This window comes from Elgaria multicarinata, chromosome 15, assembly GCF_023053635.1.
Source record: "Elgaria multicarinata webbii isolate HBS135686 ecotype San Diego chromosome 15, rElgMul1.1.pri, whole genome shotgun sequence".
NCBI classification, from domain to species: Eukaryota; Metazoa; Chordata; class Lepidosauria; order Squamata; family Anguidae; genus Elgaria; species Elgaria multicarinata.
The window spans coordinates 21364043-21376652 of record NC_086185.1 but is presented as its reverse complement, the minus strand read 5'-3'; the positions used below and the strand labels follow the sequence as shown (position 1 = coordinate 21376652).

General features: G+C 46.8%; 1 protein-coding gene across 2 annotated transcripts in view; it reads left to right on the top strand.

Moving 5' to 3' along the window:
- The first annotated feature begins 3269 nt into the window (after window positions 1–3269).
- Window positions 3270–12610, top strand: part of STAG2 (STAG2 cohesin complex component) — an 81479-nt gene continuing 72138 nt past the window's right edge. Inside the window, exon 1 of one of the 2 annotated variants that reach the window (XM_063141926.1) lies at window positions 3270–3657. The gene's annotated coding sequence lies outside the window, so the exon portion shown is untranslated. Of the gene's footprint in view, window positions 3658–6170; window positions 6228–12610 lie in introns of those variants that run through there. The other variant, XM_063141929.1, reaches the window with a different exon arrangement.

The window sequence follows — 12610 nt, the reverse complement described above, 5'->3', positions numbered from 1 at the left end:
TCAGTGTCAACAACACTAGGGTGACCATATGAAAAGGAGGGCAGGGGTTCTGTATCTTTAACAGTTGCATAGAAAAGGGAATTTCAGCAAGTGTCATTTGTGTATATGGCGAACCTGATGAAATTCCCTCTTCATCACAACAGTTAAAGCTGCAGGTGCCCTGCCCCCTTTAAAATCTGGTCACTCTAGTATAGCTCCTGCACTTTAATTGTTGTGTTGAAGAGGGACTTTCACCAGGTTCTCCATATATACAAATGACACCTGCTGAAATTCCCTTTTCTGTGCAACTGTTAAAGATTCAGGAGCCCTGTCCTCATTTTCATATGGTCACCCGAAACAACACTGGGGTAGATGGACCAATGGTTTGACTCAGTATAAAGCAGCCTTCTATGTCCCTCACAGGGAGTGCCTGTACAGCAAACTGAGCAGGCACCCGGGTCTTTTTACTATAGTGAGATATGTTATATTTCTTTTTAAAGTTACTTATTATTTCTAAATGCACCTGTCCATGTTAAGTAGCTTCTGCAAATACATGTCCTCTGTTGTCATCTTTTTTGGGAACGTATTTCCTCCTTTTTGACTGTGTGTAAGTGGCTACTCTGTGCAGGGTAAGCATCGGTGGTGGCACCCATAGGGGTCTTGGGAGATGTTCAACGATCTCAATGAGCAGATGCTTGGGCCTGATATTGATTCTGACTAAAACCCTACTTCATTCAATGGGCCTTATTTCCAAGGAAGTGTACGTAGGGTTGCAGTCTTAAGACACCTTGATCTTATTTTAGCTTAGACCCACTTCGAATTAAACATCAAAATAAATCTTTGACCTGTGTTGTTTTTCACCAGTTTGCAAAAAGACCAGCTAAGAAAGAATTCTATCAAAAATCATACACAAATATTGTGGAATTCAATGTACAGCTAGCATCTCTCTCTGCCATGTATAGTAAGCAACTTACTTATTGTCAAAAATTGGCTGGCGCACAGCAATTACAGATGTCCATCAACAACACGTCTATAGCCCAGGACATTGCTCATTATTACATCAGCAGTGACGCATATCTGATGCGGGATTCAGCTAGTTTCCATTATCATTGATGGTGTTATTATACCACAGGTGTGAGGCGATTTATCCGCCCAGAATGTTGGCTGTACCTCAGTATTCCAATAACAAAGAAATGCAACTAGTAATCAAATTATCTGGTTTTACCTGCTTGAAGCATTGAAAACAGAATAGCCTTTAATCACCTATGACTTGTATCCAATGGTACTATAATCACAGAGTGAGAGAGTTTCAAGGTGGAGTTGTCGTTTTGTATGTAACTTCTTTTTGATGGGGTGGTGTTTGAAGATAGCCTTTCTTGGTGTTTGCATTTGATAGAAAAAGGTCCTTCCTGATACTGCTCCACTTAAAGAAACAGCACATGCTCCAGGGAAATCAACCTGATGAACCCATGCTACCAGAGAAAACTTCTTTTAATGATCAGCTGAAGAGAGTTAATACCTATTTCATACTTTCACTTAAGGCACCCCACCCACAGTTTGGATCTATTATTCTACATGTCAAAGTATATAAACTACGGTCTTGGGTTGATTTCTGAGGCATTAACAAGCTGCCCAATAAAAGTCATAGTTCCTTTGTCATTGTTTCTGCTGTGCAGACTGAACCAAGACCTATTTACTCAGAAACAAGTGGACAGCGACCATGAAAGCTTATTCCAGAATACATTTATTAGTTTGTAAGGTGTCCGAAAACCTCGTTGTTCTTGCTGCAGCAGACGAACAGTGAATTTCATGGGGGGGGGTGGATTCCTAGTGAGTTTCATGGGGTTTACTAAGTATTTATTTAATTTTTATTTATTTAAAGATTTTTATGCCTCCATTCAGCCAAAAAAGGCTTTCACGGCGGCTTACAAAAGTATTTCTTGACAGTCCCTGCCCACAGGCTTACAATCTAAAAGACATGACACAAAAGGAAAGGGGATTGGGAGGGAGGAGGAGGAGGAAAAGGAAAACAAATTCAGGCACTACAATCTTAGTTGGAAAGTTCAGCAGTTACAGGTGACAGCAGGAGGGAGGGGGCTCTCAGCTGGAGCTGGACCCAGGCATGGTGGAGAGGTGCCTGGCTGCTGCTTCCTCCCTCACTGATGGCCTCTCCAGAGACAGTTGGTAGCAGGAGGGAGGGGGCTCTCAGCTGGAGCTAGACCCAGGTACGGTGGAGAGGTGAGCCTACACTGGTTGGCAGAAACCATGCAGACTGATCATAGCCCTGTTTATTCAGAAGCAAACCTGCAGTTGTTCAGCGGGGCTTACTACTGAGTAAGCACGCATGGCATCGTTTACCCCAGAAGTGGGGCCTACAGGCGTTGCATGCCACCTACTCTCAAGTAAGCTTACGTCAGAAAGCCGTGCAGCCCATGTTGCTCCTACTTAGAATAGACCCATTGGAATGAATAGGACTTGTTAGACTAAAACTGGATGCAGCTCCGAATTGCAGAAACCATGCAGACTGATCCTAGCCCCTTTTATGCAAAAGCAACCCAGCAATGGTTCAGCGGGGCTTACTCCAGAGGAAGCGCACGTGGCATCGTAAGCAGCCCTTGCCGTTGTTCAGCGGGGCTTACTCCTGAGTAAGCACGCACGGCGTCGTCTACCCAGAAGCGGGTCCTACGGGCGTTGCATGCCACCTATTCTCAACTAAGCCTCCTTCAGAAAGTTGTGCAGCCCATGTTGCTCCTACTCAGAGTAGACCCACGGAAACGCATAGGGCTGCAGCTGGCGGACTACCGGGCGCTCGGGCTCTCTGGGGAGGTGGCAAAGACCCGCACCGGGCGCGGGGCAGCCCGGCCGCCCCGCACCTCCCGGCCTGCCGCCTTCTCCATCCGCGGCTGCCTTGGCTCCGCCTCTCTTGGTCGCTACGTGCCGACTCGAGCCTCCCCCGCGCGCGGAGGGGAACAGCCAGGGGCGGGTCCCGTGGCAGTGATGACGTCACGAGGAGGAGGGCGTGGTGACGGCGGATAAGGGGTGAAAAACACACACACCGAGGGCTGCATCTGCCGCGCAGGCGCAGCACCTTGTTTACCCCGTTCTCCACCAGCCCGGATGGAGAATGGAGCCGTTCTGCGCCTATGGCCTTCTCCCCTTTCCCTGCGCCGCCGAGTCCGCCCGGCAGGTGCCGCTCTAGGCCCAGCAGATCGGAGCGTGCTCAGTGGCCGCCAGGTGGCGCCTGCGCCCTCCATTCCCTCGCCAGCCGCCGAGCTGCGAACACCCCAAACAATCCCCAGCGCCGCCACCGCCGCCAAATTAAATAATCCGCCCGTTTGGCTCCCTTTCCACCCCCCCGCGCCGCCGCCGCCGCCGCTCTCAATCCGCACGCTCGAGAGACCCCCCCCTCTTGACGACCACACACATCCGCCTCGGTTAGGCCCCTTTTATTTTCCCGCCGAGGGTGGGGGCCCCCTTGAAGGTAAGGGGTCGAGTTGTGGGCCTTGGAAGTGAGAGATTAAAGAAAGGCCCAGAGGGGGGGGAAAGAGAGAAGCCCGGCTCCTGAAGAGGCGAGAAATAAAACCCGAACTAAAATTAAAAGGAAAAAAAAAAGGCGCGCAAGACCTGCGAGGAGCCGTCAGCGCCAGTCGAGGCCTCTCCAGCCTTGGGCCCAGCGAGGTAAGTTCGACGGTGGCGTAGAAGCTTCTGGAAGTTTTATTTTGAATTTTCCTCGCTCGCGTTCTCTCTCAGAGGAAGTTTTTTTTAAAAAAAAAAAAAAATTCATGAGGGGAGTAAAGCGCGCGGTAATATGTGTGCGTGTGAGGGAGTCTTATGTGTGTCTGTGTAGCGGGGGAGAGATTCAGAGCGGTTGTCGGTAATACGATTTTAAAAAAAAAAATACATACGTGTGTGTTTCTATAAATCCAGGCCAGGCCTCAGCCGCTTGAGTCTGAGGGGAAACTCGTAGCGCAGGCAAGATGGAGGACGCGGGGCCGAGCGAGGGAGCGAGCGAGCGGCGGAGGAGGAGGTGGAGGGAGAACGGGGGATGGAGAGAGGGAGGGAGGGAGGACAGACACACGCACTCTTTCGGCTCTCCCCGGGGGAAAGCGGGTGGAGGTGGTGGTGGGAGGAAGGAAGGAGCTGGGCCTCGGCGCCTTGAAGCCCCCCCCCCACGACCACCACTTACTCCAGCTCTACATTACTGCCCTGTTTCTCTCTCTCTCTCCCCCCCCCCCCAACCCGCCGCCTCAGAGGGAAAAGGCCTAGGCCCCGTCGCCGGGCGCAAATAAAATGGAGACCCGCTCCAGTTCTTCCTTCTCTCCCCTCCCCTCTCTCTTCTCTCCCACCCCCCCATGTATAGTGAGAGGGAGGAGGAGGAGAGAGAGAGAAAAAGGGGGCAGCTCGGATAATGTTCGTGTGTAAAGGGGGTTGCTGGCAAGATGGAGGACTCCAGCATTCGTGTTACCGGGGAGGGGGGGGAAGTATAGGGGATGGTGTATATTGCGCTGGAAGGGATAGGGGAGGTGAAAGGTGTTTGGAGGGGGGGGGGTCGTGTTGGGAATACTGCGCCGACTTTCCTCTTTCGCTTCTGTTTTAAGCCCCCCCCCCCTCTTCTCTCCTTTCCTTTACTTTTCTGGGCCTGGTTGAGGTTGCTCAGCGCCCCCGAGTAAACAAGAGAAGGCGAGTTTTGAGAAAACAGGGTCGTTGGGAGAGCAGTTTCGACACCGCCACGCACTTGACAGCGCAGACTTGGGAAGGGTGTTTTTTAACCTCTTCAAAGAGGGATAGGTAGAAAAGACTGGGGGGGGGGAGAATGTATGCATATACTTTTTTTTTCTTTTTAATGGAGGATTGTGATCTTATGTATATTTGCATGCAAGTCCCACTGGAATCGTTGGGAGTGAAGTTGTTGTGAGCCGACATGCCCGGGACTGGGCTGGAAAGGGCCGCAACTCCCCCCCCCCGGTCCCTCCTGTCCTCCTCGTGACTTTGGAAAAGGGACGGGCATTTTTGGAAGGGAGGAATGGACGCTCTTTCCTATCCAGGGCAGGAACTTCGCTTGAGTTTCCTCCCCATCAATAATAAACATTTAGCTGTTTGGGAAACTTGGTGATAGCAGGAAGGGGATTTGTTTCTTGTCCACTTCCCTCTCGACGCTCTAAAGGACTCCCAACCCCATCTCCTCTGTTTACTCAGAAATAAGTTGCACTGAATTCAGTTTGGGTTACTCTCGAGTCAACGTGCCTAAGGAGTGTAGCCGTACACTCATCGGCTGAGTTCGGACAACACGCTAATCAACTGTTGTTTCCCATTCGGTTCCTATCCCCCCCCCCCCCCCAGTTGATTAACGTGTCGTCCGAACTCAGCCATCGTCTTGTGTTCCCCGCCTTTGTTTTTATGGTGGTCAGTTTCAATTGGTAGTGGGGGTGGGGGAGCCAAACCTCTGCCCTCCGTGTGCTGCTTAGAGCCCCGCTGGGTCGCGGCTGGGTGGGAGGGAAGAGGGGGCGGAAAGAGGCTGTTTAATGGTTTGGGTTGTGTTTTTCTTTTGGCGCCACTTTTGTTTTAGATGCTTAACCCTCGCCCCCCTCCCCTTTCTCATCTCTCACAGAAACCGAGCCCTTATCCAGGTAGGAAGTGGTCCCGCTTTCCCAGACATGTTTTACCTCCCTTCCACGGGGAGGTTTTGGGGGTGGGTGGGTGGGTTGGCCTATTAGTGACCGCGGAGTCCGTGTATGCGAGGAGGGGACTGAAAATGTGGCCCTGAGTGGAAAGCCCGATTTCCATTTCCCTCGGGTCTAGGCTTACTTGTTTTTGGTCTTGAGGACGGGTGGCGGGGTTCGTGACGTGGGTTTTGGTTCTCAGGGGCTTGCTACTGCCACGTTTTGAAAATGCCTTCGCTCTACCACCAGTCCGTTTGCCCTTTTCAGTTGACTTGTTACCATCCGAGTAAAATGTTGCCCTGGATCCACTTTCAATACAAGGCGGGGGCAGCGCATGGTATTGATCAACTTAGCAATCGTGAGTCTCCCGGAGTTGCTGCCCTCGAGGCTTTCCACACCACGTCTGTAGCCCTTATTCGGTAGTTTCTTTCCTGTGGGTGGTGGTGGGGGGAGGGAAGAGGAGGAAACGCATTTGGCTGCCACACCCCATGTTTGCTTCATTATATCCGAGGCTTGACTCGGCCCCTTTCCCCCCGGAGATGCCGGCTCGGTTCCGCTCCCTTTCGAGGCTCTGGCGGATTTTCAGAGGTGACCTGCAGAGCCAAATCCTCTGTTATCGTTTCTCTGTGGGAAGGAGGGGTTTGGGGGTTTTTTTGTCAGCACCGCGGGGGTGAGTGGGGAGTCAGGTTACAGAAGTGCGTCACACGCAGTTCTTGGTGGTGGGGCCTACTCAGCAGCCGCCTGTGTTTCCATCTACGCAGAAATCACCCGCTCCCCCCTCCCGCGTTCTCGGATTGGTCAGCCTCGCTAACAGGAGGCATCGACTCTCCTTGTCCTAGGCAAGAACACAGCGGGTTTAAGTGTTCTTGAGGAAGGGGCTTGGAATTCGTAAACATGAGTGGGTGTGCTCGGAGGACGCAAACGTCTCTTGCTGTAAAACATTTGGATTTGCTGACAAAGTGGTGCAGGTATTACTCCCTGCAGGCACCTCGCTTCAGGAGAAGTATTGAAGTCTAGACCTCGGGGCCACCAATAAAAAGAGGTTGGGGCTTTCTGGAACATCAGCTCTGATTTTTAGCCTTAGCGTTAACACCCTCTGTCAGGACATAGCAGAAGCCTTTAAATAAGGTGCTTGTCTGCTGTGTATGATGGTTATAGTTTTGGGATGTTTTGCAACTGAAATATAGGTGGTTTCACAGTGTAAAAGTTAGGTATCTGATTTACATAGAGACCATGCAGCATCTTTCTCTTAATGGAATAAAGGACAGTGACCTATGGCCTGAATATCGATTACAAAAAAGTTGAATGTTGCTCAGTAAACTAGCTGGAGATGGACAAGGTTTTACTTCAACAAAGCAATAATCCTATTTTTAAGACTCAGGACCTGGCTTTCTCTCAACCTGAAATATGACCCACTTCACACGGTGTATGTTTCTTTGTCTTTTGTCTCCCCCCTCCTTTCCCCATTTTTTTCTGTTTTCTTCTCTTAAAAAACCAAGGCCATATTTGAAATTATATAACACTTGGTCCTGTGGTGTCAGATATGTTTGTGAAAAAGTGTTGAAAAGTTATTAGCAGTTTGTGTAATTTTCAAGTACTTACTGGCTTTTTTGAAATTTATTATTTATTTATTTATTTATTTATTATATTTTTATACCGCCCAATAGCCGAAGCTCTCTGGGTGGTTCACAAAAATTAAAACCATAATAAAACAACCAAGAGGTTAAAAGAACAAATACAAAATGCAGTATAAAAAGCACAACCAGGATAAAAACCACGCAGCAAAATTAATATAAAATTAAAATACAGAGTCAAAACAGTAAAATTTAAATTTAAGTTAAAATTGTGTTAAAATACTGAGAGAATAAAAAGGTCTTCAGCTGGCGACGAAAGGAGTACAGTGTAGGCGCCAGGCGGACCTCTCTGGGGAGCTCATTCCACAACCAGGGTGCCACAGCGGAGAAAGCCCTCCTCCTAGTAGCCACCTGCCTCACTTCCTTTGGCAGGGGCTCACGGAGAAGGGCCCCTGAAGATGATCTTAAGGTCCGGGCAGGTACATATGGGAGGAGGTGTTCCTTCAAATAACCTGGCCCCAAACCGTTTAGGGCTTTAAATGTCAATACCAGCACTTTGAATCGGGCCCAGACCTGGACCGGCAGCCAATGAAGTTTTAAAAGGACTGGCGTAATGTGATATTTGATGACTGTTTTGTGAGTTAAAAACAACTTAGGCCACAATCTTATGTAAACTTTCATGAGCATAAGCCCTATTGAGTTCACTGGGGCTTCTGAATTGACATACATAGGGTTATACTTTAAGGCTGCAATCCTATATGCACTTACCTCAAAGTGAGCCCGATTTAAATTGAACTGAAATCAGGTTTACATCTAAGTAGGCATGCATAGTAATTAAAAATATAAATTTAAAGTATTTTTATACTGGCTTTTTGTAAAAACCACCAAGATGGTGTACAATATATTAAAACAATGTGAACAGCAACAAACATTAAAACAGCAATAAAAACCACAGAAGATTTTAAAAAGGCCAAGTCAAAAAGATGTATTGACTCCTTTTCTAAAAGTAGGGGGAGTGGGGTCCTTTCATAATTCCAAGGGGATTACATTCCAAAATTTGGGAGTGACACAGGAGAAAGCTCTCTCACATGTACCCATCTACATCCTCAAAAGGGCTTCTGCAAATCTAACCAGAGAGATTCACAGGCAGACCTTTAGATAGCTAGGGCCCTAAGCCGTTTAGGTTTTTAAACATTAAAACCAATGCCTTGAATTAAGCCCAGAAAACAATGTGTAATCTTTCAATGGGAGTAATACGATCTTGATACCGTGCATCCTGGACCACTTAGCAGCCTAACTGCTGCATTTCGCGCTGATTGAAGCTTCTGGACACTCTTTGAGGATTGTAGCAGTGGTCTTAAGTGTGAAGAGACCCAAGACATGGATAACTCGCCAAATCAGAGCTTGGTGGCACCCTAAAGCCTGACCCATTTATTATGGTATTTGAGGTTATGCCACAATGAATAGTTGTTGGGATACCACTGTTGATTTTATTTTTTGTTTGTTTTGCTGCATATTAGGCAGACTAATATGGCTTCCTTTTGTATTTTGTGAATGTCTTCACAACCAATAAGAAAGAAAATTGCTACTGATTCATGTAGTATTTTTTTCTGTGTTTATAGGTCCTAGAAGAAGAGCTTCATGCTAACGGTTATTGATTTGGTATTTGGGAATTGTTTATTTATTTATTTAGAGTATTTTCTGCTCTTCAGCTAGAAAGGCGCCTAGTTCAGTTGTACATTTTAAATGGTTCTTGTCTGTGGGTATGCAGCTTCAGAATGTTGATCTGCACATATAAGCAGCCCTGATATTGTATCTACCCTCTCCACTCTAAGCAGAATGTAAGGACCCAAATAATGCTTTTCCCATTAGTATTAATTTCACCTTGATTCCATAAACATGAAAAGAGCCTTAAGTATGCAGAAACCTATTCAGAGCATCCTTCTTCAACTGCATGACTTCAAAGTCATGGTCTGTTTTTCTATCAGAGTTTTTCAGAAAATGAGTGAAACTGTTTTGTTACTACTTGAAAATTACTGTTGGAATTTTAGTATTCGTATTTTTGATTAGCAATTTAATTGCGGTTGTTTGTTTAATCTGTTGTTTTGCTGCTAATATATGTGGTAGCTCTGCTAGGAGATTGTGAAGTTTAGTTGAATTTACAAGAGAAAAATACACTTGTTGCAAGATTTCATAAGCATGTATTAATCAAGTGCTGATCTGTGTTCAGTGGGAAATGTTTCTTTCATGTATGAAGGTACCATGCCTGGTGGTAGACCTGATTGATTGTGCTTGTTCTCCTTTTCTCTAATTTATTTATTTAAATGTTACCCTTCTTCCAAAGTTCTTTGGATTGTTTACATGGTCCACCTTTTTATTCAAGGTCATCCAATATAGATTAGCATTACAGCCACTACCTCAAACTTTTTTTCTATAAGCTGTTGACCTGTTTCACACATAATGGCCACCTTGAGTATGAGTTGTTGTTGAATCATGGGTTGTTGAATTATGTGTGAATCCTGTGCAGTAGCATAACTGTGTTGTTAAGCACAAACAACCCAGACTTCACAACCCAACAACAGGTTCTGTTCCTGGATTGTCCGTTGTTAACATCCCAGAGTTAAACCATAGGGCAGAGTTTGCATGTAACAACACCCAAGATTCAATGACAACCCATACTCTAGGTTGTCATTGCGTGCACCCAGGGTGTTGTCCTTGCAATTGACCTGCAGGGAGTTATTTATGTAGGCCATCCTAGTCTATAATAGGTTCAAGTAAATGCTACCTTGCACGTGGGACTGCTTGCTTTAAAGACTTGGGCAGCTGTATCCAGCTATAAGAAAGGAGTAATTATTTTAATAATTTTTTGTTTAAGTAGTATATCACCTTTGGATACCCAAGTTCTATGTCTTCTTCATAAAATATACTGTGCTAAGGTGGTATTTCTAGAACTAGGTTATCCTTTGTAAAATCATTCTACATTTTTTCATTGTAACGTTTTGCAGTGTGTCCTCGAATATATCCTTGTGCTCCCACTGTTTTTCATTTTATTTGAACGTGCAGTCAGTTGTGGCTCAAGCATATTGTGCCCCAGAAAAAAAGCCATTATATATTGCAACAGACATTAGTGCAGTGTACACCAAATCTTGCATTATTCAAAAAGAGTTTTTTAGCAGTAGCCATTTGAAAAAAAATACGTTTTTACAGATTTTATATTAAATAAACAGATATTGTAACATACTGGACACTTCTTTCTGCCAATCTTAAGAATGCTTTTATTTTGTGGCAATGGAGGGATGATTAGTATTAAGGTTGCCTAAATTCTTCTTGAACTTTTCCCAGGTTACCTGTAGAGAGTCAGAATTGTCTCCACTTGGACTTAATCACAGGCAAGTGAACAGGTGCCTGTTTGACTCCCCCCCCCTTTCTTCAAGCTGCAACAAATTGTTAATCTCCAGAGTAGGGATTGTTTCACATGGATATGTAGTGTAATACTTGAGAGATTGTTGACTGAGCAGATAAGGTACATTTGGCACATGTTTTTACTGTGTATATTTATCTGTCATATTTTCTTGGATTGTGATAGTCTTGATATTTTGTGCAACCCCCTTTTTATTTTAAAAAGCATGTTTCATTAATTCATCTTGCTTACTTTAGGATTCACAGTCATCTCCATGTCTTTCCTTCCAATTCTGAATTCATTGACTCCTGGAAGAATCCCCTTTTTGTTGTTTTCTTTTTCTTCCTTGTGTGAATGAGCACTTGGTATTATTCTGGGCTCTATCATAGTTCTAGGCCAAATTATTCTATTTATAAAATCATTCTGCAGTATAATTTGTACTGTATTAGGATTGGGTCACCTGCCAAAGTGGTAAGTGTATGCTCTGTTCATTTATCTGCTTCATTAACTAAAATCTTAAGCAGAAATAGCCACTGCAGAATACTCTTAATCTCCTCTCTCAGTTTGAGTGACCCATTCACAATTAGACAAACAGATGTTTATATGATTTTATAATCCTCTCAAACATTTCACCAGCCTGCTTACAGGAATAGATTACGAATTAGAATTTCTACTTGATTTAAGACGAAGGCAGGGTTCGGATGACACATTAGTCAACAGGGGGGAAAATAGTGCACTCATCGTGCATTAATGCAGCGGTAGTCCCCACACGACATGTTGCCCCGTCCCGTTGCGCAGCTCAGCGTCCCGTCGAGTATGTTAATAGTCCATCCACTGGTTGACTGACAGTCCGCCCTCCCACGTTTCAGGTCTACTTCCTCCCTCAGGCTTCCCAGTAGTATCCCAGCAGCCACTGCGGCCCGAAATCCATGGCTGCCGACATCAGCAGATCAGCAAACCATGCCTGTCACACCCCATTGGCTCCTTGATGGCTGTGGGCCGTGTTTGACTGCAGCAGCGAACTTCAGCCAAGTGCCCAAAGTTATGAACTGCCCTTAGAGAGGAAATATGCCCCTTGTTTTGGTCATGCCTCCCCCAGCCACTTTGCCCAGTAGTCCCCAGCTTCCCTGGACCCCTGATGCCCCTTCATCGCTGCAGGCCTGCTCACCCACTCGCCATTCCACAAGCCTGTGTGGCCCGCCAACCCTCCTCATCTCCACCCACTCTGCTGCCAGCATACACTTCCCCAAGCCTCACGCAAAGCCTAGCCAAAGGGCACACACGGGCACTTCAGCCACCTTCAGACCCCCTGCTTTCCTGCTTAGCGTCCGCCATCCCTCCCCGAGTTGCGACTTTTTCATCAGCAGCTCAAGGTGCCCATTCCCTGTACACAAGAACTTCTGGAAGTAGTAGCATATTGAAAGAATCTTTATTCATCAGCAGCTACAGAAATGGGTACATGGCTATGTGGGCATTGCAAAGGCTTGCTGTAGTAGTAAGAAAGAGGCAGGGCACCTTTGCAGTAGGCAAAGGTACCCGCTAAGGCACAACGGTTACGGCTTCTCAGAGCATTGCACCTCACTGTGGGAAGGGACGTATTGGTGTGTGTGTGTGTGTCATGTCACTCAGTAAGCGATGCCACTTCATGTGGGCTCACTCCTGCTCCTTACACATGGGGTTAGTGCGCTCAGATCCACTGTGCGATCCTTTGGTGCACCTGTGCAGCCTCTGCTCTGGCCCTGCGCTCTCTAGGCAGATTGTGTGGATGCAGCAAACGCCCCCTGCATCGCTGTCATCACGTGGGCCAGGCAAGTCAGGGTGGTCCTCCAGTGACACATTCCCTTTCAGGTGTCCAAAGGCACGCTCAACAGGCAGGAGGGCCTGGCAGTGGTAGTTGAACTTCTGCTCGGGTGTCCACAGGTAGCTGTATGGAGCCATCAGCCATGGCTAAAAGGCAAAGGCCTGGTTGGCTAGAAACAGACGGCCCACGGCATGGC